Raw genomic sequence first — 20,452 nt, forward strand, 5'->3', positions numbered from 1 at the left:
CAAATTCTGTGACTGAAAACAATAAGCAGTTATCATTGCTCATGATTAGGTTAATTGTCAGTTTGGGCTGACCTCACCTGGGCTTCCTCACACATATGCACTCAGCTATCGACCAGGAAGACAATTAGGCTGTTTTCAGTTAGGCTCTCTTACTTTTCAGTGTTTGTGCCTGGGTGGTCTTGGATGACCTTAGCTTTCTTCTATGTCATCTCACCCTTCATTTGGCCAATCTATGCCTGTTCACATGGTTTCAATAGAGTAAGAAACTCTTCCTTCCTCTACTCCACTTCCCTACCTCCAAACACACACCCACACAGGCTGAAAATTATAGAGAATTGAGTAAGCAAATTTTTACCAAAAATAAGAAATGAGTACTGCAAGGCTGAAAGTTGTGCACAGGCAATTTTAACACATCTTTTGCAGATAGAAAAAGCAGACAAACATCAATAAAATTAAAAGAGAAGATACAAACAATTTGTTTAACAAACTTGACCTAAAAGCCACATGTAGAACACAGCACCCAACAACTGCTAAGTACATATTCCTTTCAATTTCCATGGGACATTTACAAAACTCAACCTTATACAGGGCCACAAAGAAATGTAACAAAGAATGTTGGGGGTAGGTTTGTGGTTAGACTGAGGGTTAAGGTAAGTGTTAGGTTTAGGCTAGAAATTAGGAATGGCTCTATGCTTATCTTTAAGTGATGGGTTAGCCTCTGGATATAGGGTTACTATTTGGATTAGGTTTAATTTGGATTAGTGTTAGATTTAAGATGAAGTTTATTATTTTGCTAGCTTTCAGTTAATATTAATTTTAGTGTTAAGAGTTAGGACCAGAAATAATATTAGGATTATGGTGAGAATTAGTATTGGGGTTTGGATTGGAGTCTAAGTTAGGACTAGGTTTAATGTTAGTCTTAGGGCTGGGTTTGTAGTAGAGGTAAGGGTATATTTAGTTTAAGATTAGGACAGATAAATGGGCCAAAGATGCAAAACTGAAAACACACTTGATCTATAAAAGGTGACGCCATAGAGTAGTAAGGATCATCTTAATGGCGGTCATGGGACAAGTGGGTACCACATGGGAAATAATGATTTGGAACCCTCACCTCACATTATTCTTAAAAATTAATTTAAATTGGAGCATAGCCCCAAATGCAAACACAGACACACACACACACTCACAAATAGAAACAAAAAACAGAGATTTTAGAAAACAAGGAATTATTTTCCTGATCATGAGGAAGGGAACAATTTTCAAGATAAGGAAAAACAGATTGATAAATTGTACTATATTAACATGAACAACTGTGGTTAATCCAAAGTCACCATTAAGAGAGTGGAAAAGCAAATCACGCATGGGAGAAGATGTTTCAACATGTAGAGCCAAAATGACTCACCTTGAGAATACAGACAGAACACCTATGTAAACTAATAAGGAAATAAAGACAACCCAAGAAACCAAAAGATTTAAATAGACCTCAAAAACAGCATGCAGACTGGTGAGAAAATTGAGCAACAGAAACTTTCAAACTGTTGATAAGAGAATAAACTGTTGCAGCCACTTTGGAAAATAGGTTGTCAGTATGGCGCCTCATTGAAAATATACAGGCCCTATAAACCAAATAATGCCATAAGTATAGCCAGCTATACCGATATAAAATCGTGTGCTCATGTGCACCAGGATAGAGGTTTATGAATATTCATAGTAGCACTGTGGTGTTTTTAATAGCCTGAAACTTGGAGATTATCCAAATTGCATCACTGGCAGAATGGATAAACAAATAGTGACTGAAAAAGAAACAGACACAACTGAATAGCTACAGACTGGACTCTATTTATTAGGGCTCAGAAACAAGAACAAGTAAACTGCCTCGCTTAGGGTTGCATCCTTGGCCAGACAGCCAGGGGCAGATGATGATAAGGTCAGAAGAAGTGGTGATCAGGACCGTGGGGCCATATCATAATCTGCATAATGAAATATATGTCGTTTTTTTTTAAATAATTAATTAAATTATATATTTTTGTGGACTTTCCTGTAAATATGTTACATACCACAACAAAAAGGTGAAAGCTATATTATTTTAATGGCCACGATGCATTTCAAGATTAGGATTTACAATATTTTATGTCATGATTTATCTCATTGCTAAACATTTACATTTCCTTCCCTTGTTTCCTCTGCTCAAAAGAGTGTCTCAAAGACAAATATTTGTGTATATATTTTTTACTGATTTATTAGAATAAATTCCTAGTGGGAAGACTGGGCCAAACAAGCCATATGGAGTTTTAATGTGTTCTTGATATAATATGAAACATTCTCCCCAAAATACTGTGCGATCTGTACTCCCCAGAATGTAAGGGTTCTGGATCACTGCACAATCACCAGTGTCAGATACTGCAGTTTGGATAACGTCTGATTGCTTTAATTTGCATTTATTTTATTTCTACTTAATGAGATGAAATATTTTTTAAGTTCAGATCAAGAGATCAAGAGTCAAATTGTTGTGATCCAAATTCTGGCTCCACTGCTTACACACTGTAAGGCTTTAGGCTTGTTACCTAATCTCCTTAAGGGTCAATTTCCATACATATATCATTACAAAAGTTGTTGTGATAATTAAGTAAGTTTTATCTATGTAATAAAATAGCATGCTTCCTGGCACATTTTAAGTCCTCTGTAAATTAAATGTGTGGTGTGTGGACAGAGTTGGATGAAGAATTGGAGAGGTGGAGCACTGGGGGGAGGGTGGAGTGATGGAAGAGGGAGGGAAGGAAGGTGGCTGATGGAGGAAGGGAAGGTTGCTTTGGGGAAAGGGAGGAAAGACAGGAGGAAGACTTGGAGGTGGGAAAGCAGGGGCTGATGTAGGAAGGTCTAGAGGGAGTGATGGATTGAATGATGCTGAGTATGGTAGAGGTTACCAGTTCTCCATTCCTTCTTGACAACTTCTGATCCCTTTCAGAATTCAGTTTTCAAAGTTTAAAAAATAATATAGAGATAGGCTATATTGTTATCAAGTATAAATAATCAAGGCTTTGGAGGCAGACAGTCCTGGTTCTATTACTCAGCCTTTAGCTATGTACTCAGAGAGTTGTTTCTGAACTACCTGTATGACAGAGAGCTGATAACATCTAATGTTCAATGCCTACAGAAGAATTAAATAAGACAGTGTATATGAAGCACATATCTCCAGGCCTGGCCCATAGCATCTCTCCAAACCCGATAAAGAATGTCCTCTTTAATGCTGTTGCTAGACAACAGCTAAGAAAGTATTAGAAATGGCTTAAAATGTTGTTGGGCCTAAAATTAGTGTCAAACAGCAAGATTTGATAAAAAGTTTCATCCCCTATTAAAAGTATCTGGAACACGTGCCTCTTAGTTTATGTATGCGTGTGCTTGTCCATTCAGGGCAGAATGAAACAGAAAGGGCAGATAACATGAAAGAAATGGGAAAAGTGTTCCTGGACTCCATCTAGGTGTCAGGAAAGACCTGGAAATCCTCAGCCTTCTTGGGCAGAATAAGGAAGACACAGGGGCACAATCCTATGGCCGAGAAGGAGAGTGGTCCCTGACCACTATCACCACCCCCAAGAAAGAGTTGAGCTTACTGAAATCAAAGAAAGGCCAGTTCATGGTGTCAGACCAGGGAGGCCTGGAACATGAGGCCTCTTGCCTGTGACATGACATCCAGCAACACAGGACACAGGTTACCAAGGTGACCTTATTTACATAGTATGTTCAATATAGCCATTTGGCTCCATAAGTTCAGTCCCAATGCCAAATTCCATGAAAGTCCTTTTAAAATGATAGTAATGTTCAAAACCTTGATTAGTCTCTCTTTCCTTTCATGTCACTAGGCTTAACCAAGAATCGGACATAAGGTATACCTTGCTCTTTTCAGTGTTATTCCAAATATGCTCAAGAATAGCCAGATTAATAAAACAAGTGGAGTACCAAAAATATGAAAGCAAAGGTCAAAGCGTGAGTATAAACAGGGACTTTACTTCATGGTGGCAATGATGCTAGCAAAACTACTGAATGGCTCAGTCAAGTCATCCCTGCCATTCTTATAAATTCACAAAGCCTAAGAGAAGAGAAAAGACTCTGGGAATCAGGTTATATAAAAGAAGAAGACAGTGCCCTCTCTAGGGAGCTACAACACAGTTTATTTATGAACAATGGAAAAGTTATATCATATAAAATATCTATTAAATATAGTAGAAGGTTGTCAAGTAGGGCCATGGACCTCCTAGATAAACTTCTTTCCCAAGAATCCTTCAAGACAAAATCCTTCAAGACAGGTGATGGCTCTGGGTTCTGCTGAAAATCCTTCCACTTTTTGGCCTAAAAGAATATCAGACTCAAATATTCAAAATATTCTCCCTCCTGAGATGAATTACTTCTGTCGGCTCTGGTGTGACCTCCCCCTCCCCTGAATCTGGAAAGCTGGTCACTAACTTAGCTTCCTTTGAACATGTTTCCACAAAAGTTACTTATGAAATAATTTAATCCACTGGAGCTGATAACTAATTAAAATGCAACAAGTGCAATCAAGGGGGATTCACTAGCCTCTGAAAATGACTTGTACCTGTGCCATCATTAGCTTGCAATGAGGACACTTCCCTGAGATGTTAAAGGCTGTTATCTAATGATCTCCAATTGCTATACAAAACATTTGTGGGGAGGTTAGTACCTGGGGCCCACACTTTATTTTGTATAAATTCTCTGACTTACATCGCACTTGAAGGAGATTTTTAAGATGCTCTCTGATGATATTCATCCATAAGTTCTATAGACATTTTACTGCAATTTTTCATAGAAAAGGAAGTGGAGGACAGGGGAAATAAGTGGCTGCCTGGTCCCATCTCACTGGAGAAGAATAAACAGTATTTGAAGTAAAACCAAATTTAATTTTTCTCTGCAGTCTTTATGGTCTTTGATGTCCCTGCCACATTTATGCACGTGACCATTACTATTTCTGGTTTTTTTTATTTAACATTTTTTTTTATTGAGTAATAGTCATTTTACAATGTGTCAAATTCTAGTGTAGACCACAATTTTTCAGTTATATATGAATATATATACATTCATTATCACATTTTTTTCACTGTGAGCTACCAGAGATCTTGTATATATTTTCCTGTGCTATACAGTATAATCTTGTTTATCTATTCTATTTCTGTTTTAAAGTGAAAATAGCCTTATTTTTTTCTCCTCCTGTATTCTTTTTCTCTTTCTCTCTTTCTCTCTTTCATTCTTTCTTTTTTCTTTCTTTCTATTGAAGTATAGTCAGTTACAATGTGTCAATTACTGGTGTACAGCACAATGTCCCAGTCATGCATATAGACACGTACATTCATTTTTATATTCTTTTTCACTAAAGGTTATTACAAAATATTGAATATAGTTCCCTGTGCTATACAGAAGAAATTTATTTTTTATCTATTTTTATATATAGTAGTTAATATTTGCAAATCTTGAACTCCTAAATTATTCCTTCTCACCCCTCTTCCCCCGGTAACCATAAGATTGTTTACTATGTCTATGAGTCTGTTCCTGTCTTATAGCTGAGTTCATTAGTATAACTTATTTTTACTTTTTTTAGATTCCACATATGAGTGATATAATATGGTATTTTTTCTTTCTCTTTCTGGCTTACTTCACTTAGTATGACGATCTCCATGTCCATCCATGTTGCTGCAAATGACATTATTTTATTCTTTTTTATGGTTGACTAGTATTCCATTGTATAAATATATCACAACGTCTTTATCCAGTTATCTATCGATGAACATTTAGGTTGTTTCCATGTCTTGGCTTAAAATAGCCTTATTGCTTATCTTTCATTACTCAGCTAATTTGTAGTCATTTTAGAAAATTCACACAACACAGAAAAAAATAAAAAGAAAGTTAAAAAGTATCCAAATTCCTCTAATCTAATCATAACTCTAATAACTAGCTAACCATTTTTAATATTTTAAAGATCTTCTTCCCAGATATCCTTCTAGGCTTAAACAGACAATGTCTATATAATTCACATAAATGGTATTTTACAAAACGAGATGTTTTGTCACTTGCTATTTCACTCACCAGTGTGACAAGTGCATCTGTCTAGCTCAGTAATACAGACGTACCTCATCCTTTTATTACTACTGCAGAGTGTTCCACTGAAGGAATGAACCATATTTTATTCCACATCTTTAATTTCTTACAATAGTTATCAGCCCTACTATAAAAGCTTCCAAATGCCTTGATGGCCTTCTGCTTCACTGCCCAGGTTCTTGGTCTTTGGGGCCACTTTATCATGTGCCATTCTAAAATATTTGCCCCCACCCTCTGAGAGAATGCGTGTTCTGGAGGCAGGCTAATGTATTGGAATCCTAGGGCTACAACTTAGTGGCTCTGAAATGTGGACATTATTTTTTTACATTTCTGTGTCACAGTTTCTGAGCTATAAAATCAGGATAATAATATACATATCCTAAAGTGTCTGATGATCAAATAGAATAAGCCATTTGTAATGCACAGCATATATGTGCTCAATATATTGAAACTACTGGAATTATTGTTATCTGGTAGGCTCACACTCAGACCATGAATTTAAAATCTCCACTAGGAGCACAATGCTGTCCTCAAATGACATGTCAAGTGGAAAGTCCAATGCACTCGGCCAGCCAAACTACTGATGATGCTACTGAGTGAAGATTTGGGAGCCTCCATCCCTTCATCTTCTCCAGATGTCCCCCAGAATAAAAGTGGGAGGAATCCCTCTCCCAATCTCTGCTTGCTTTTCATCCAAGCCATTCTGCAAACAGGAGAAAACATAATCCATGTAAAATGCTACAACGGTCATCATGCTCCCCTGACCCAAACTGTAAACGTAGTTGCTGTCAAATTTCCTCACTGACATTCAAGTCCCTCCCACAAACTCCAAATTTAGCCCCGAGAAATTTACCAATTGATGTTTGCCAATGTAGCCAAATGGGAAGCCGCACCATCATCTTATTCTTGCACATCTTGAGTGGAGCTCACGCTTACAAGGACTCGCTTCCCTCCACCCACATGTTTTGACACCCCATGGAGACTTCAAGAACTTGTTTAAGCTCTGCCTCCTCCATGTTTGTTCCACCATCATTATGAGTTTTCTTCTTAAATTTGAGCTCCCTTTTCTCTCACCTGCAGAAGTAGCATGTATTTCTTGATATTGTCCCAACCATCTTTTTTGTATGAGAATGCGTCATAGTTTCTAAAATTTAACACTTCTATGCTTCACTGTGCCCAGCATGGGACCTCATACACACCTGGAGTTCAGTCACAGCCGCTGGCATCCCTGGAAGCAATGTGGTCTCATAAGGCAAATGTTAAGACTCTGTGAAGAATTGCAGAGCTATGAGTATCACTACTGCGCAGTTTACTTTTCATTTGTGACCAACACCATCTCTTTGGGGGGGTAACTGTATTCAGTCTCTTATTACATACTAGTGTCACTGTGGTCACATTTTTGTGAAAGTAAATGTTTGGTTTTCTTTTATTGGAAAAAGTAATGCATTTATATAGTAAAAATAGCTCATAAAAGTTATACTGTAAAAATGAGTGTCCATCTCACCTCTAAAGCCCTTGTCCCTTAGTTCTGCTAAAAGCTTCTACTGTTACAAATTTCTTAGTAATTATCTTATAATCATAATTGGACCCTAGATGGAAAGCTTCCTTTCCACTGTAAAATTATGTTTCAATTCTCCATTTGTCCAAATAGTCTAGGCAGACATTTATATTCTTCCCATCCACAAGGGTTATTGTAATGAAAAAAATAAAAACTCCAAAGACCCAACCTATCCAAACCTCTTGCAAGACATCCTCCCACTTTTAGACATTTGTGAATGAGCCCCATTTACCCTTTAACTGGACTCAATCTCCTTCTACTCCCAGTTTAATAATTTGGATCAGCCCCACCATAGCCTTCACTCCCCAAACATCTGGAAGAGAACTTCTGACACTAGAATGTTAAGGTGGGACTTGTGTAACTGACAAGAGCCAACCCCATTAAAACGAGCTCATCAATGAAAAACAAAGGTTCTTATTCTGTGTTCAAAAACAAAAGAATATGAATAAGGTTTTCTCGACCTGCTTGGATATAATTTTGAAGTTCTAGGTAAGAGAAAGTACAGAGGAAGTAGGGGCTGGTGAAACACTAGGTCTAGGGCAGGGTTACTTTAAAGAAGCCAGCGATGGGAAATTCTGCCTGAGTCAGGATCTCTGGATCAGGTTCAGGAAAAACACAATAAAACTCCCTACAGCTTGTATGGGTGCACCTACCTTTTCCCACACAAGCCCATCAGAGAGATTCCATGACCAGTTTCTAAAAGAACTGCCATCCCAGGCCATATACATTTTCTGTTTGGTGTATGAATGGAAAGGTTGGATTCACAAACACCCATTTGCTGAAACTACAGGAAGGTGAGCTCTGGTCACAAACTGGCCCTGGTTGCTCTGCTTTTGAAATAATTCAGTTGGCCAGAAACAGATAAGTTGGATAACCATCAACTGTGTTCCTGATGACTTTCCTGAGCCAGAAAATTTATTTCTCCAAAAAATCTGAGCCAGTCATGCTTGCTTTTCTGAGACAGGAGGGAAGGGGGCAGGGCACAGCCATTAAAAGAATGACACAGCAACTAGCACCAAGATGGCAGAAGATTCAACTCCCAGTAGACCTTGAGTTTCCATATATGTGCAATGAAATATAACAGCTTCTAAATGGGACTCCCACAAGGGCCATGAAGGTTGTGAGGCTGACCATAAAATTTCAAAAAGTGAGTGGTGGCCCAGTTCCTGGGAATCCCAGTCCCTTCCCCAAAGCAGTTAGAATAATTCTCTCACTTGTTAGCATATAAAGTTACCGAGCCCATAAACACTAACAACTCCCACACCTTGTGACCAATCTCATTTTTCCTAGCTGACCCCATGCTCTGAGGCCGCCACTCTCCCTTCTGAGTAAGATGGCCTGCATTCTGCCTAGATAGTGTATGTCTCCTAGGCTCCCTGGCCTTTCTTTTGCCTTTTGAGATGGCCTGCACACGGTCTATGGAGTGTATATTCCTTTGAATAAATCCACCTTCACTCTACTATGGCTCACTCTTGAATTCTTTCCTGCACAAGGCCAAGGTCCCTCACCTAGCAGGGCACATCCCAGGGACTCAACCAAGACCCAGGACACGGCCATCCTCTTGCACTCCATCTTTCCTGTATCACTTCTGTAACATGAAGAGGTTGAATAAGACAATCTCTAAGGTCCCTTCCAGCTCTAAAGTGCTGTTATCAACCTTAAGGCAAGTGACTGGACAGTATTTGTATCCCTTAATAGATATTTACCCTACTGAGTTTATAATCAAATATAACTCAGATTATGGAATTTTAAGGATTCAGTTCTGAGGAGATTTGGAGGCCACTATCAGACTGTTGAGAGTGTATTTGCAAAAGCAACGTGGTTTAGCTCAGAGCTTCTCAGAGTGTGATCCACAAACCAGGAGTGTCAGCATACTGGGGGGGCAAATACCCAGGGTTCACCCTAGCCCTACTGAACCAGAAACTCTGGGGTTGGGACCCAGGGATACATACAAGCTCTCCAAGTGATTTTTAATTTGCACAGCAATGTCTAATGATGTAGTAAAAACATGGGCTTGGAAACCTGGCCTAGGTTTGAACACCAGCCCTACCTCCTGTGAGCCAAGATCCAGGGTAAGTTCCTTAACCCCTGTGAGTTTCTGTTTCTTCACCTACAGTGTGGAGATAATAACGTATCACACAAGGTTGTGCAGGGATAAAATGAGGTAACATACGTCAAACAACTGGCACATAGTCCAAAAAATGAAACTTCCCCTCCCACACTGAGGAGCAATTTCAAAACAAAATTTACACGTTTTCTGCTGGGAATACAAACTTCACAAACCTTAGGGATACAAGGGTCCAGAGCTTTCAGAGGGTGAACATCACCCTCTTAACAGGGACTTACATTCTGGGCATTGTAGGTGGTTTCACCCCTCAAAGGGCCTTGGAGGCACAGCCTAAGAAGACGGCTCTGAGACTGCTGGCCCTGCTGAGCGGTGCAGAGACCACACTCCAGAGCAGGCTACACACTGGATGATGCATTCGACAGCAAAATTGAAATTGATGACAAGAAACACACAGAAAGAGCTGCCTGTGGTGCTGGCTGTCAGGTTTCTGTGAAGCAGAAAGTAGACCAAAGGAGTCCTTTCAGCAACTGAAGAGTCAACAACATAGACAGGAAAAAAAAAAAAAAAAAAAAAAAAAAGGCACAAGACGAAGAGAGGAGGTTTTCTTGGGGACTTCCCTTTCTCGGAAAAAAACACAAGTGAGTATGTGCTGAGATTCTGAGGGTGATCTGGAAGCATTTTTATTCGGTGGATGGATCCCTTAAGAATGACACATCTCATAGGTGTGTGTTTGCCAATGGAGAACATAAAAACTCACTCCACAGATGAAAGGTGAAAATGGGAGAGTTTTCACAATCCACCTGAATACGTCAGGAACGCAGATATAGAAATGACCACTTAGGCATCAGTACACTAAGGTAGGGATAATATCTCAGAATCAACAGAATGAGGATACTAAGATGCCTTCCCAGCAGCAGAGAAGGAACTACTGACTGCACCCAAGTCCTCTATCAAGTATATTTTAGACCTTCCACTAAAATTACATCTGCCGTCCCACTCTTCTGGACCATGCCAAGATGGGGCATATTTACGTACTGATGGGACCCAATTAAATGGGAGGGAAGACTGTGGTAGTTACACTCCCTGAGCGTCTGCTCAACTGTGGGCAATTTGAATAGATTGTTCAGCTTCTCATAAGTCTGCAATGTATGGGTTATAATCCTGATTTTACAGAAGACAATTACATCTCACTCGATGCCAGTCAAAGGTAGGTAACAGGAGCCTTGGCTATGAAAACGCTCACTTGATCTGCTGCTCCCCAAACTCTTTACATTGTTCAGTGACAAGCAGCTTCCACAAAAGCCACCTCCTGGCAAAAGGCTTTTTTCAAAAGGCTTTATTTATTCTCATCCAGGTGAGCCCTGGAGACTACAAAGATTGTAGATCCTGGTAATGTTCCGAGTATGGAAAATTAAATGAGGACAAAAAGAGCTGAGCCATTCGATGTGTCTTCCAAATCGATTTCTGCTTGCTGGGGCCTGAAAGGAAACTTGCTTTATTTTTTCACCACCATTGAATGAAGCTATTTGTTAAGATGCATTTATTAGACTTACATAAGAGCTCTTGCCCAAAGAATTCCAACTCAAGTGATGGGGAAACAATCTTTATGATCTCTGGCTCCACTGTCTTAACATCACAGTGAAAAAGTTCATCCACACTTCTAATTTTCAATTTCCATAGACGTGGAGGCAGCAGAATGAAAACTGATTTTAAAATCGGACACACTGTATTTTCCACATCACAGGTCTGCCTACATCAAAGTATAATTTTCACAAACTTAAGAACATGAATTTGAGACAAATATATGGTCAGCATGAGGCAACAATTTATTTAACTTCCTAATGAGGGAGCCAGCAAGGTGGTAACACTGGTTCAAAGAGAATTTGAGAGATTGAGGTATATGTAGACACTGAAAAAAGTGATAAAATAAAATTGTTAGGCTAGATGTAAAACTAGCTAGTGTCCCACAAGTAAAAAAAAGACTAAAACCTTTGGGGGGTTTTGGTTTGTTTTTATTTTGTTCTGTTTTAAACACACAAAGCACTTAGATCTCGATCAGACAAAGTTCTCTGGGCTAACAAGTAAGTTCAAGACTGGTCCCAAATTAGCAGTAAACAGTAATGCAAACAGAGGTCAACAAACTTCTCTATAAAGTGCCAGATAGTAAATATTTGAGACTTAGTGGGCCAAATGGGTATCTGTTGCAACTACGCAACTCCACCATTGTAGCAGAAAAGAAAACAGTCTAAAACAATACATAAACGAATGAACAGGGTTGTGTTCCAATAAAACTTTATTTACAAAAACATGCTATGGGTTAGGTTTGGCTGGTAGGGCCCAGCTTGCCAACCCCTGCCTTAGAGAATTAAGTAATCCTGAGTGGCCCTTTTAGACAATGTTCCCACAGGATTTTGAAAGAATACATGGTGATCTTTTGTATCATCTCCAGGGTTTGGGTAATTTTTCTCAGACCATGTCCAGTTCATGGGACCTTAGCCAAGTAACTCATTTGCTCAACTTCAATTTCCTCATGTGTTGGATGGAGATAATTTTCAGGAGTCCTTGGCCATTGTAAGCACTCAGAAGATATTTATTCCTTCCAACCCCCATTTTACTCTTATTCTCAGTCAAAAAAGTGAGAGATGATCTCATATTATCTCTGACAAAATCTATTTGAGAAAATAAGGCTATTTTGCTTGAGTCTGCAGAGACACCAACTGGCTCAAGCAGCAGGAGGCTCAGGGAGTGAAGTACAACTTGTCCACAACTTCCCTCTTTCTCAGCCCAGCTCCGCCCTGCCTGTGATGTTCCATGTGGTGAGGGCTGCTTTGGCCAATACAAACATGGAGTCACTCACGGCTTAACATCCTCATTCAGACATAACTAAAGCTCCAAGGAGAACTCTGCAGAGTGAAAAAAGCAGCCAGTGATTCTTATAAACCAGGAAGCCACCGAATCCACCAGAAGACCTGATTTCCCCGACTCCGTGCCAAGTTGACCAGTATGAGTAACAAGCCTGAGCTATAAGCATGTGGGTGGGGGTAGGGGTCATGCGGAAAGTGATTTTAAAAAGGGTTGAACTAGGTTTTATCCTAGAAAGACAAAAAATCCATTGAGCTTTTTGAGGGAAATATGTCTACTTAGGAAGATTTGATCACTCAAGGCTCTGGGCAGTGAACGTGAGGAAGTGAGTGTGGGATTGGGCAGAGAGACATCTGCCCACCATGCAGTTATAACAGAGGCCTTAGCTGGCCCCACGGGTAGCTCTGGGGCTGGCATGATCTTCTAAGTTGTCCCAACTGAGGCAAGGAGACCAGACCCTTGTGTCCCTGCATTAATGAGTCACAATCTTGGGAGATGCAATTCCCAACGGTTGAAGGGAACTCCAATGAGGAGGAAAGCTATGAGCTACTAGCGTCTCTTGTTCCCAGCACCTAGGGAATGGGTACCTCCCTCTCGAACAGTGTCCACTCTACCCGTTCTGGATGGATGGGGCTTCACATTTGCTCTGCTACATTTCAACTAATTAAAAATAATTAGACCAAAAATGTTTTAAAAATCCATGAGCTAAAAAGAAAGGACACTTACGTATGCTAATTGTTGATGTTGATTACAGCTTTACCTGGCTATGCTCATAGTAGGGTCTATAAGTTATCCATCACTGCATAATGAATTACCTGAAAACTTGGTGGCATAAAACCACAAACTTGTCTTATCTCACAGTTTCTCTGGGTCAGAACTCCAAGTGTGGGTGCCTCTGATTCAGGGTTTCTCGTGAGGCTGCAGTCAAGGTGTCGGCCAGGGAGGGATGTAATCATCTCAAGGCTCGGTTGGGTGAGGGTCTGCTTCTAAGCTCACTCATGCAGGTGCTGGTAAGAGGTCCTCACTGGCTATTGGCTGCATACATCAGCTGTTTCTCTTTTGGGTCTATATCTAGGACTACAGACAACTTGGTAACTTATTGTCCTAAGAGCAAAGATCTGAGGGAGAGATGAAGGAGAGAGAGAGAGAAAGAGGGAGAGAAAGGGAAAGAGAGAGAAGGAACCCAAGTCCAGAGTCAAAGTCTTTCTATAATCTAATCTCATAAGTTACTGCTGTAGTCTATTCCTTACAATAGTAAGTCCAGCCCACACTCTGGGAGAGGGGATCTATACAGGGCTTAAATGCCAGTAGCTGAGGGTCACTGGGGGCTATCTTCGGTGCTGCCTACCATAGAGGGGATTAAAAACATTTCCAAAAGGAAATTATCTGGACTATCCCCAAGCACAATCAATCAGATATACCTATAGAAATTTAAAGAAGAAAACCACTGTAGAACACACTGTGCTTGTATCAGAATGATATCCAGCTTACAGACATTCAGTGACTTCAGCACAGACACATGCACGCGCGCGCGCACACACACACACACGCACACTAGTGCTACTGGTCTGCATGAGACAAGCACAGGAATTAAAAGCAAGCCTTGAGGAATTTGATGCTGCTTGACATCCAAATGCATGGTCACTGTACTCATTAACTGGATATACAACAAACATATTGGGAAAAAATATGTTTAAAATAAAAATAATTAGACCACAAATGCTTTAAAAATCCATGAAGGGCATGGGAGAGAAATATAATCCTTCACCACAGAACTTAAGAAGCCCTGCTACAGAGGATTTAACGCCCTTGCCAAATGGACCGCTACTGGGCAAAGGAGTCAGCTTAGACTCGGGGGGAGAAAAGCATTAGACATTGAGTCGAGAGCTGTGTTCTTAGCTCTGCCTCTGATACTTCCTAAGAGGATCTGGAGACCACTTAACCTGCCTGGATTTGTCTACTGATCTGCAAAAAATGTGCTTCAACTGAAAGGTCCCTTTGAAGCCTAAAGGACTCTCAATTGTAAGGTAATCCATTCTATTTTTAGGCAAGTTAAATTACAAGGGTGTGTGTGTGTGTGTGTGTGTGTGTGTGTGTGTGTGTGTGTGTGTGTGTATGTGTGTGTGTGTGTGTGTGTGATTTCTACACATCTGTCCAGAATCTACCACCTGCAGCTACAAAGAGTCCATCCAAGTTCACTTACTTATATGAAATAGTCCACCTAATTGGACTATTTGAGAAAATGCCCAGATCCCTCAGCTTGGCCACATCTTACAGGGTGGCCCTCTCACCAACCCTCACTATCTTGTCTTGGCTTCTTAAACGGCTCCAGAGACAATTTGGAAGAGTCTGCATGGACCAAGAGAGACAGTACAGTGTTGATCATCTCCATAATAGTAATATCAGTTTGTCTCTAAGAAACATAGTTATAATAAAATTACCAGAGGTTTTTAAAATGTAATTTAATTCAAAAGTAATTTTATACTCAAGGTTTCTTCACAAATATACTACTCTAGTTTTCCAGTTACTTTGGTCACTCAACTTCGGGAATAAATGAAATTTTCCTGGGTGGAGACAGCTAAGGTTCTTTTTCCATCTTGTTTTCCTTACACAGTAAATAAAGATTGCTCTGGGCAGTGCATGCTATGTCTTTCAAGTGAAAACACTGTCACTTACTTTGGGCTCCAGTGCCTTACATAGAATTGCCAATTGTTTCTATGGCGTTGGCTTTGAATACTGTAAAACACCTAAACATTTGCCCACAGAGACTCCTGGGTGGTTGGTATAGGCACTATTTTACAGGTGTGTATCCTTGGATGTGGGTTTCTTTTAAGTCAGCATAGAGTCTTCTGCACATCTGCAGCATAATTCAGGGATGCCTAATGGTAATTCTTGTAATAACAACAGTTATGCATGGCTGTTCTACCCCAATACAAATGATTATTTGATCCCAGACACAGATCTTTACACTGGCTTCTCTTAAACATATCTGGCAGGTTTCAGTATGTCATACTAATCTATGAATGACATTTTGACTCATAATTCTACCAAATTCTTAACTCTTTCTCCCAATCTTTATAATTTACAAATCTGATAGATGCACTTATTAAATATTTATATTATTTATTGATATAAACTGTAAGAAGCCTCAATTTAGAGCCAAGTTTAGCCAGTATCAGCAAACCCCAATCAACTTACAGATTAGTCAGTGAGAAATACAAATATTTTCTCACACAAAAAGTTCTGACAGGCAATGATCAACGTCAGAGACCAGAAGCATCCTTAGGAATCTTATTCAGGTTGGCACTGAGCCATTTACCAGTCTACTCTTCAGCTCACTATATGCTCATACATCTGAAAGATCACCTGTCCCAGATTTAACTAAATCTCCCATGAGTACATCTTGCACAATCTTGTCAAATGCCCCTAAAGAAATCAAGATACACTGTCTTAGGAAAGATCCTCTAAAAATAATAAATTTGCTTGAAATGACTCATTCTTTGTTGGCTGAGTTTCAATGGCAGCATGAGTAGAGTTTATATTTCAAAATCAAGTTATTATCTAATTTTTCTTTATCAAGGCAGAGGCTGGTGTTGTGGAACACAACACTGGAAGTAGTGTAGATAATGTCCTTTAGGAATGCACAGTCTTAAAGAGAAGTTGTTGTGGGCAAAATGCATGAAACATCAGAGAGAAAAGTACAAATCCTAGGCTTTGGGAGTTAAGATGGTGAAGAGATTTTTTTCTGCATGAGTCATCAGATGAAGCTTCCTCCCAGAGGTTGTAATTAGACTGTGTGTATGTATGTCTGTGTGTTAGTTTGGGGTTCCCCCAAAGTAGCCCCTGATATATATGAGTCAAGTGTAAGCAGTTTATTTGAGAGGTGGGGGAGACACCAGTAGAGAGGTAGAGACATGAGACAGGTAGGGAGGAAAGTCGATAAAGAATCGATAATGGGATGGTTGGCACCATGGGCACCTTGCACCCAGTGGGAAGCCCTGGGAAGCAGTGTTGAGCAAGGGCCTTAGACTAATTCTCTCCAAATGATGAGGAAGCTGTGGTTTTGTACACCATTCCTGACACCCATAGGTTGAGGTGGCTTCTGAAAGAGGAGGTATTAATTTTCTGGCACTTTCTGCCTGCCTGTGCAAGATTGGAATAGGCTTCATGGCTAGAAAAAACCCTCGGGCAATAAGAGGCAAGTACTAACAGTTGGAAGATGAGCCAGTGAGCATGAAATAGCAAAAATGATGAGGGGGGAATGCCATCCACAGTGTGTGTGTGGGTGTTAGAGAGAGAGATTGTGTGTGTGTGCATGGCCACACACAAATAAAGAGGTGCAGATGGAGGAGACCTTCCAAGCTGAGAGAATAATAGTTTAGCAGGAGCAAAGTACACACAAAAGGATGTGAGAGAAATCAGGTGATAAGAATGCATTAAAACCAACTAGTGAGATTTCTCTAACAGTTTGCTATTTCCACAATGAGATTAAGAATTACAGATTTCCTTGTCACAGCACTGCCAAAATGCTGGTTGTTCCTGTTTAAAATGAAATAATGAAGCTAGACCTGATAAGGCAGCCAGGATTTCCCACCCACACCCCATCCTGTACAGAATTTGGCTGCCAAGGTGGCAAAGGAAAATGTCCAGTTCACTGGAAGGCCTTCTGCTTTTCTCTCGGACTTATCTGGAAAGGTAAAATACTGTCAGTAAAGAAGGCAGTCTGGTTATGTCCACTTAAATATGGATCCGTAATGCCTTCTGATACTCACAGCCTTTTTCACATAAGCCCCAGTATGCTCTAAAATCTAGAGTTTAAGTTCTAGAGTCTAGATCCAATACGCCTTTTGCTGCTTGATAACCATTAGAGAGTGCTACTCTCCCAAGGCAGTAAAACAATATAAATCCTTTTTTACTTGCAGACTACTCATTTAAATTTATTAAAATAAAACTCTGCATTTAAAACTCTGTATATTTATATATGACCTTTCAAAGTATTTTTTTAAAACTAGACTGTCTACCTATAAGAGCCAGAATTTATAAACCCACTGATAAAACCGACCCTGAGTATTCTCCTCTTAAAGTGCTTTCATATTAAGCTTTTGGTTTAGAATGATTCTTCTTTGAACTTATCTAATTTAAATTCTTAAATTAGTTTTTAAAATCCATAATCAAGTGAGGAAAATATGAAATGTAGGGACATCTTTATTATATTAAATCTACTGAATTCTAAGGACTATATATTATTCCAGGCTTATTTCCTTTCTGGTTTTAAAGTTTGCAAGTTTTGTTTTTTTTTTTTAATGAAATGATAGTGTATTAGAAGGGTCTTGCTAAGGTACAGTAACAAACAAACCAACCCTGTTATCTCTGAGGCTTAACGTGAAAGCTGATCTCTTACTGTGCAAAGTGCCCTGCTAACCTAGCGGCGTTCCCAGGAATCACTTCTCCGAGCAGGGATGCCGAGTTCTAGACAAGTTTTTTTCACCTTGGAGCAATGCCGCCTGAAACACATGGCCCTCCAGGGGCACTGTGGAGAGAGCTGGAAGGCAGATTAGAGCAGTCCCAGTTCCCTTCATCGCTCTAGTCCCAGAGTCCACCACACCGCAGGATTTAGTACTTAATAAGCACTGACGGAAAGCTTGGTTCTGTTGATCAAGAAGCCCTTGTTAATATTTTAATCATATTTTTGGAAAGGGTCTCAGAGAATAGCTCAGCTCTACTAAGGATACTGTCTTTCGGCTTAAGTAACTTCTCAAAGTCACCAGTCTTTCAGCTCCGCTCAGTTCCTCCCAGTTGCCATCCTGGTCCCTGTGATTGTGTAAGCTCCAGGCACCCCGAGCATGCAGCCCTGTTCCTCCTACAGCAGAGGGATTTAGGAAATCATGCCAACTTGCTCTGCACTGTGGGGTTTATGCTGATCCTGTGATATTCCCCTGAAAAGACTAATGGGGTCCTTATACAATTGAAAACAAGTGTAGAGATTCTGGTGAATTTGACCATGATTATGGCCCAATGGCATAATCCAGCAGTGGTTTTCAATTTACTGCCTGCAAAGTAAGAATACAAACTACATGAAAATAGGGCCCACATTTGTTTCCTTCTGGAATTTTTCACCAAGAATCTCTGCAGAGATGCAGAGGAGCAAAGAAAGACCAAAAGAGGTAAGAAGAACTCTTCTGAGAAATATTTGCAAGACTCAATTCATTCGGTAACACTGTGTGCTTAACTCTTTACAAACTATAACATGGACAAGGCAAGAACTTCCACACAATCAGATCAGGTGCTGGGGTTACAAAAGAGATGAACAGACCAGCAGAATAAATGAAGTTACAAGACAAATGGTCCTCTAAGTGAGGCACCAATACTGGGGTGTGAGCAGGCAAGGGAAAAGAGAAATTACTGACTCATCCTCTCCTCTCCTGTTCTCTAACAGCTACTGACAAGTTGGTTTTTAAGTAAACCTTGATAACTTTGGAAAGATAGTCAAGTACCGAGCAAGACACAATTTGTAATTCTTGGCACATTTTCTGTTATTGGCTCCCTGGTCTGGGATAGTATTGAGAAGGGAAGTATCTATAAACAGAATGAATAATGTGTAACCATAATATATTCTCTGTTTATTTTTACATCAGATGTTTGGAATGTTGGCACTATTAAAAAACTAACTTAATTCTGATTCCCTCTTGAACCCATGATGTTATAAATACCCCCCCACCCATATTCCTAGTGATGAAATTTGGATGCTGGTACCATAATTATCCTAATGTTGTGTTTTTGATACATCTCTTTTAATTAACAAAATCTTTGAGGTTTTGTTGGCAATTTTTTTATTTTATGAAAAGTCCAATAATTATAATAAAAAGGTACCCACTTGAAACTGGCCACCCAGTCTAATTATTAAAGCTTTTCATCTTTGGATTGATTTCCACATCTCAACCAATTATGGAGGTGGGCAGACATTATTATACCCATTTTGCAGATGAAGAAATTGAAACTGAGAGCTCTGGGGACTTGCCCACACCAGTGAGAATGACTCCCACACCAAGACTCTAAACATACTTCCCCGGGTTGCCACCACGGGTGCTGCCACCGTGCCAGCCCCTCAGGTCTTAAGGAGGCTGGGTGATGTTCCAGAATGTGAGACAAGCCAATTTGGGATTAGGTTGGATCCAGCTTCATTCAACATTACTACCAATTATTTGATAACGACAGAACCTAATGAGGTGCATTGTATTTTGAGGTGTCATGCCTTGCGTGGGAAGGACAGTAATTCCAGGGGAAAGCTGCCATCATGGCAAAACTGTCTAGGCTTCCATTCCAGAAAATCCAGCACAGAATCAGAGTGCAGGACCATCAGCCCACACCAGAGAGCTGCGTCCCCAGCACAGGTGGCGGGCCAGCTCAAGGCCCAGGAAGACCCCATCATGGGGTCCACCAGATGTTCCTTTTAAAGCACATCAATGATGCCTGGGTTTACACCAATGACATGTTCTGGCTTGCCCTGCACAACTTCAGCTGACCTCCTCCCAGGCAGGCACTCACGCTGCTTCCTCCTGCCTCCTCTTCGCAATACTATTCACACTTTCCCAGATGCTCCAGATATCACACACAAACCAGTAGGGCCACGGTGGGGGTGGGCACAAGTGTGCTGCTGCTACTGAGGTATCGTGCACGATGCTTGGATGCTAGGCTAGCTGCATCTGACAGGAGAAGTTTGCTTTGTACCCACGCATGCCTTGGAAAGACTTAAGTAATGCAGAAGGTTGCCTTTTTTTTGAATCTACTGACAAGTTGCTCTCATAACCCGAAGAAGTGAAGGAGAAAGCAGCTGCCTCACCGCCCAGATACTGATTTGT

At 40.3% G+C, this 20,452-nt stretch overlaps 1 pseudogene; it reads left to right on the forward strand.

The window, feature by feature from the left end:
- Positions 1–19,731: 19,731 nt before the first annotated feature.
- On the forward strand, positions 19,732–20,115 carry LOC105101491 (nuclear transport factor 2-like; annotated as a pseudogene).
- The last annotated feature ends 337 nt before the right edge of the window (positions 20,116–20,452 follow it).

Source organism: Camelus dromedarius, chromosome 18 (assembly GCF_036321535.1).
Source record: "Camelus dromedarius isolate mCamDro1 chromosome 18, mCamDro1.pat, whole genome shotgun sequence".
In the NCBI taxonomy this organism is placed as follows: domain Eukaryota; kingdom Metazoa; phylum Chordata; class Mammalia; order Artiodactyla; family Camelidae; genus Camelus; species Camelus dromedarius.